This window comes from Dicentrarchus labrax, unplaced genomic scaffold (genome assembly GCF_905237075.1).
Source record: "Dicentrarchus labrax unplaced genomic scaffold, dlabrax2021, whole genome shotgun sequence".
NCBI lineage: Eukaryota > Metazoa > Chordata > Actinopteri > Moronidae > Dicentrarchus > Dicentrarchus labrax.
Genome location: NW_026136704.1, coordinates 2,090,466 through 2,096,465, shown reverse-complemented (window position 1 = coordinate 2,096,465; position 6,000 = coordinate 2,090,466). Strand labels below are relative to the sequence as shown.

Below are 6,000 nucleotides of genomic sequence, written 5' to 3'. Positions count from 1 at the left end.
AATTATAATAAAGGAAACTAAACGTTTTAGTTTTGAGGAACTTGAATATTTATCACACTCCCATTTATCTGACAGGTATTCTTACTTATAGGCATGCACGGTCCTTATATAGATATTAATAATAATATATATATTAATATTAATATGATAATTAAATGCCCCCTTTTACTAAGAGATCACAGAAGAAGAAAACAGGAGGGTTTTTACTTAAACAGTTTTTATCGTTTGATGTGTAAAATGTGACACCAGCTTTTACACATAAGACAGTTTATTGATCCACACACACAGGCTGAAATACACACTTCACACTTGTTGACACGCAACAGGGAGAGATGGTGGAGTGACTGGCTGCAACACACACATCTATATATATGTATATATAAATATATAGATATATATATAAATATATATATATATATAAAAATATACATATATATTTATATATGAATATTAACATTAATTCTAATGTTAATAATGGTCTGTGTGCTGAATGTCCTCAGTATAATAATATCAGAGATATAAACAGAGTTCTCTGAATGAAACCACAACGTTATCAGTTTTTTATTAAGGTTTTATTAAAATGTTATTATTTCATTATTATTTTATTAAGGCAACATGTACAGCGGGTGGGCGGGGCCTGAGTGGGTCTGGGGGCGGGGCTTCAGTCTCACAGTTTGGCCTTGCTCATGCGGGTCATCAGTTTCTCCAGTTTGAGGGCGAGCGTCATGTCGCCTTTGATCCGCAGCTTCCCGACATGAAGGCCATCGTCGGCTTCAGCTCCCCTGAGGACGCCAACACACAGCTGTTACCACGGAAACAACGCCGCTAAATCCATCGCTATGGCTGTGTTTTACACCAGCGTTACCGTGGTGACGGCTCACCTGCAAACATCTTGCTGAAGTCGCTCGAGTCCATCGCCATGATGACGTCGGCTTTGACGGGCTGGCCCGGCCCCGCGCTGCCGGCGCCGCTCTTCAAGTCCAGGAACCAAACGCCTTTGTGATCTCCTTATATGGACATAAAGACGTTCATGTTGTTGCCACGCCCACAGAATCTCCTTATATGGACACAATCTAACTTTACTGTTACCTGATAGGTCGAACTGATAAATGCCCTGTGTTGTCTTGACGACGTCTTCGTTGATGACTCCTCTGATGGCGTCAAACGTGCTTTCTATTGGTCCACTGGAGGGAGGCGGTGGTTTGAAGGCTGGGGTCGCCCCTAGCAACGTGGAGAAAAAAAAACAGGTAATTTGACTGGTTTGTCTTTATGAGACATCAGGGGGCGCCACAGTGACGCTTAAAGGCACAATGAGGTCAGTGTGCTGTTTATTATAATGTAATTATAGATATATTTCATTATCCTACTTTAGAAACTGTGTTTGTAATATCTGTAGTATTTATAGTATTTACAATATTTACTGTATTTATAATATTTACTATATTTACTGTAGTTATAGTATTTACAATATTTACTGTATTTATAATATTTACTATGTTTACTGTATTTATAGTATTTACTATGTTTACTGTATTTATAGTATTTGCTGTATTTACAGTATTTATAGTATTTACTGTATTTACAGTATTTATAGTATTTACAGTATTTATAGTATTTGCTGTATTTATAGTATTTGCTGTATTTATAGTATTTACTGTATTTACAGTATTTACTATATTTACAGTATTTATAGTATTTGCTGTATTTACAGTATTTATAGTATTTGCTGTATTTATAGTATTTGCTGTATTTACAGTATTTATAGTATTTACAGTATTTATAGTATTTACAGTATTTATAGTATTTGCTGTATTTATAGTATTTACAGTATTTATAGTATTTGCTGTATTTACAGTATTTATAGTATTTGCAGTATTTATAGTATTTATAGTATTTACAGTATTTACAGTATTTGCTGTATTTATAGTATTTGCTGTATTTACAGTATTTATAGTATTTACAGTATTTATAGTATTTGCTGTATTTATAGTATTTACAGTATTTATAGTATTTGCTGTATTTACAGTATTTATAGTATTTACTGTATTTACAGTATTTATAGTATTTACAGTATTTATAGTATTTGCTGTATTTATAGTATTTGCTGTATTTACTATATTTACTGTATTTACAGTATTTACTATATTTACAGTATTTATAGTATTTACTGTATTTATAGTATTTGCTGTATTTACAGTATTTACTGTATTTACAGTATTTGCTGTATTTATAGTATTTATAGTATTTGCAGTATTTATAGTATTTATAGTATTTATAGTATTTACAGTATTTATAGTATTTGCTGTATTTACAGTATTTATAGTATTTACAGTATTTATAGTATTTGCTGTATTTACAGTATTTGCTGTATTTACAGTATTTATAGTATTTATAGTATTTATAGTATTTGCTGTATTCATAGTATTTGCTGTATTTACAGTATTTATAGTATTTACAGTATTTATAGTATTTGCTGTATTCATAGTATTTGCTGTATTTATAGTATTTGCTGTATTTATAGTATTTGCTGTATTCATAGTATTTGCTGTATTTAATGTATTTACAGTATTTATAGTATTTGCTGTATTTATAGTATTTACAGTATTTATAGTATTTACAGTATTTATAGTATTTACAGTATTTACAGTATTTATAGTATTTGCTGTATTTACAGTATTTATAGTATTTGCTGTATTTACAGTATTTGCTGTATTTATAGTATTTGCTGTATTCATAGTATTTGCTGTATTTATAGTATTTGCTGTATTTAATGTATTTACTGTATTTATAGTATTTGCTGTATTTATAGTATTTGCTGTATTTATAGTATTTGCTGTATTTACAGTATTTATAGTATTTGCAGTATTTATAGTATTTATAGTATTTACAGTATTTACAGTATTTGCTGTATTTATAGTATTTGCTGTATTTACAGTATTTATAGTATTTACAGTATTTATAGTATTTATAGTATTTACAGTATTTATAGTATTTGCTGTATTTATAGTATTTGCTGTATTTACTATATTTACTGTATTTACAGTATTTACTATATTTACAGTATTTATAGTATTTACTGTATTTATAGTATTTGCTGTATTTACAGTATTTACTGTATTTACAGTATTTGCTGTATTTATAGTATTTATAGTATTTGCAGTATTTATAGTATTTATAGTATTTACAGTATTTATAGTATTTGCTGTATTTACAGTATTTATAGTATTTACAGTATTTATAGTATTTGCTGTATTTACAGTATTTGCTGTATTTACAGTATTTATAGTATTTATAGTATTTGCTGTATTCATAGTATTTGCTGTATTTATAGTATTTGCTGTATTTATAGTATTTGCTGTATTCATAGTATTTGCTGTATTTAATGTATTTACAGTATTTATAGTATTTGCTGTATTTATAGTATTTACAGTATTTACAGTATTTACAGTATTTATAGTATTTGCTGTATTTACAGTATTTATAGTATTTGCTGTATTTACAGTATTTGCTGTATTTATAGTATTTGCTGTATTCATAGTATTTACAGTATTTACAGTATTTACAGTATTTATAGTATTTGCTGTATTTACAGTATTTATAGTATTTGCTGTATTTAATGTATTTACAGTATTTATAGTATTTGCTGTATTTAATGTATTTACAGTATTTATAGTATTTGCTGTATTTATAGTATTTACAGTATTTACAGTATTTACAGTATTTATAGTATTTGCTGTATTTACAGTATTTATAGTATTTGCTGTATTTACAGTATTTGCTGTATTTATAGTATTTGCTGTATTCATAGTATTTGCTGTATTTATAGTATTTGCTGTATTTATAGTATTTGCTGTATTTAATGTATTTGCTGTATTCATAGTATTTACTGTATTTATAGTATTTGCTGTATTTAATGTATTTACTGTATTTATAGTATTTGCTGTATTTATAGTATTTACCGTGTTCCTCCATCTTTTTCACCAGTGTCTCGGGTGCGTCGTCCAGGAAGAAGTCTGGCAGCAGGGGGTGCCCTGTCGACCAATCAGAGACCACAATAACTACCACATGACAGTGTGCAGGAAAGCTAGCCTGTAACTACACATGCTAGGTTAGCATTAGCTCAGCTAGCATGCTCTCACCTGGTTGGACGGCGTACTGATCGAAGTTTTGGACTCCCTGCTCTTTAAGGACGTCCTCATCCACCAGGAAGTGACCTGTGTAGTCCTTCGATCGGGACAGGATTGCGTAGGCGGCGTCCGCAATGATGTCAGTCGTACGACACTGTTTCCCAATTCCGTCTCCGCCCAACATGTCCATTGCTGCCGTCTGTATCGCTACGGTAACAACACACAGGCCAGAGCAGGGTTAGCGTCATGGAGGGTCAATGAGGAGCCTGTTAGCATGCTAACACTTAGCCACTGACCGGTTTTAGGCCAGAGGGCGTTGACAGCGATTTGACCTCTGAACTCTTCGGCCATTCCCAGGACGCACATGGACATACCGTACTTCGCCATTGTGTACGCTGAATAAAACAAACAAACCACGCGTTAGTACTGCACAGGTGTATGATGGGATGCTGAGTGGTCTGTTGCTATGGTTACCTGTGTGGTTCTTGAACCAGACGGGGTTGAGGTTGAGCGGAGGCGACAGATTCAGGATGTGAGGATTGTGACCCTTCAGCAGGTGAGGGAGGACCATCTTAGACCTGACACATACAGACGCTCGTTAACTCCGCTCGTTAACTCCGCTCGTTAACGAGTTAAACAAAACTACAACATTCTAGTTAACAATGAAAGTCTATTAGCATGCTAGTTTAACAGTATGACTCGTTAGCCGAGTTAATTAACCTCGTTAGCAGTGTGTCAGACTCTTACGTCAGGTAGGTTCCTCTCAGGTTGATTCCCAGCATCAGGTCCACCTTCTTCATGGGCGTCTCCAGAGTTCCTGTCAGACTGATGGCGCTCGCGTTGTTCACCAGGATGTCGATTCCTGCCAATCAGAAACAAGCTGATGATGATGTCACTGTTGGGGCAGGAAGTCTCCCTGACGTGATCCCTCACCAGCTTCCCACCCACTGATACACTGAGCCATAAACCCAGAACAACTTCTCATTTATCTAATAGAGCAACAATTTGAAAAACTAATTTCATTCAGAAACATAAATACATACATACAAACAAACAAACAAACAAACAAACAAACATACATACATACATACATAAATACATACATACATACATACATAAATACATACATACATACAAACATAAATACATACAAACATAAATACATACATACAAACATACATACATACAAACAAACATACAAACATACATACATAAATACATACATACAAACAAACATACAAACATAAATACATACATACAAACAAACATACATAAATACATACATACAAACAAACATACATAAATACATACAAACATACATACATACATACATAAATATCTTGATAAAAATGTGCGGATATTAACTCGTAGCGAACAGGTGAGAGTGTGAATGTACCTCCAAACTTGTCGACAGCTTTCTGAACGGCCTCTCCGATCTGCTGCTCGTCGCGAATGTCGACGATGCAGGCCAACGCTTTCCCTCCGGCGGCCTCCACTGAAACAGAGAGCATGCTGGGTCAGAGTCACCGTCTCATTAAACAGGGTTTAATCTGTTAGCATGTAGTCTGTTAGCTCCTCACCCTCCTCCGCAGCGCTGTAGATGGTTCCCGGCAGTTTGGGGTGGGGGCACAGCGGTCTTGGCGGCGATGATGATGTTGGCTCCATCTCTGGCAGCTTTCAGAGCGATGGCCTTACCGATCCCTCGACTGCCCCCCGGTGATGAAGAGCGTGCGGCCGGCTAACTTCCTGTAACACGGCGAGAAGAAGAACATTAAGACTAATGACGAAGGGCTGGATCAATACGGGATTATTGGCAGTTGGGATCAAATAAATAGATAAAGATAAGAAGAGAAATAGAAAGCTGTGCAGAAGA

At 33.9% G+C, this 6,000-nt stretch overlaps 1 pseudogene; it reads right to left on the bottom strand.

Annotated features, from left to right (window-relative positions):
• Window positions 1–553: 553 nt before the first annotated feature.
• On the bottom strand, window positions 554–5,914 carry LOC127362351 (hydroxysteroid dehydrogenase-like protein 2; annotated as a pseudogene).
• Between the last annotated feature and the right edge of the window lie 86 nt (window positions 5,915–6,000).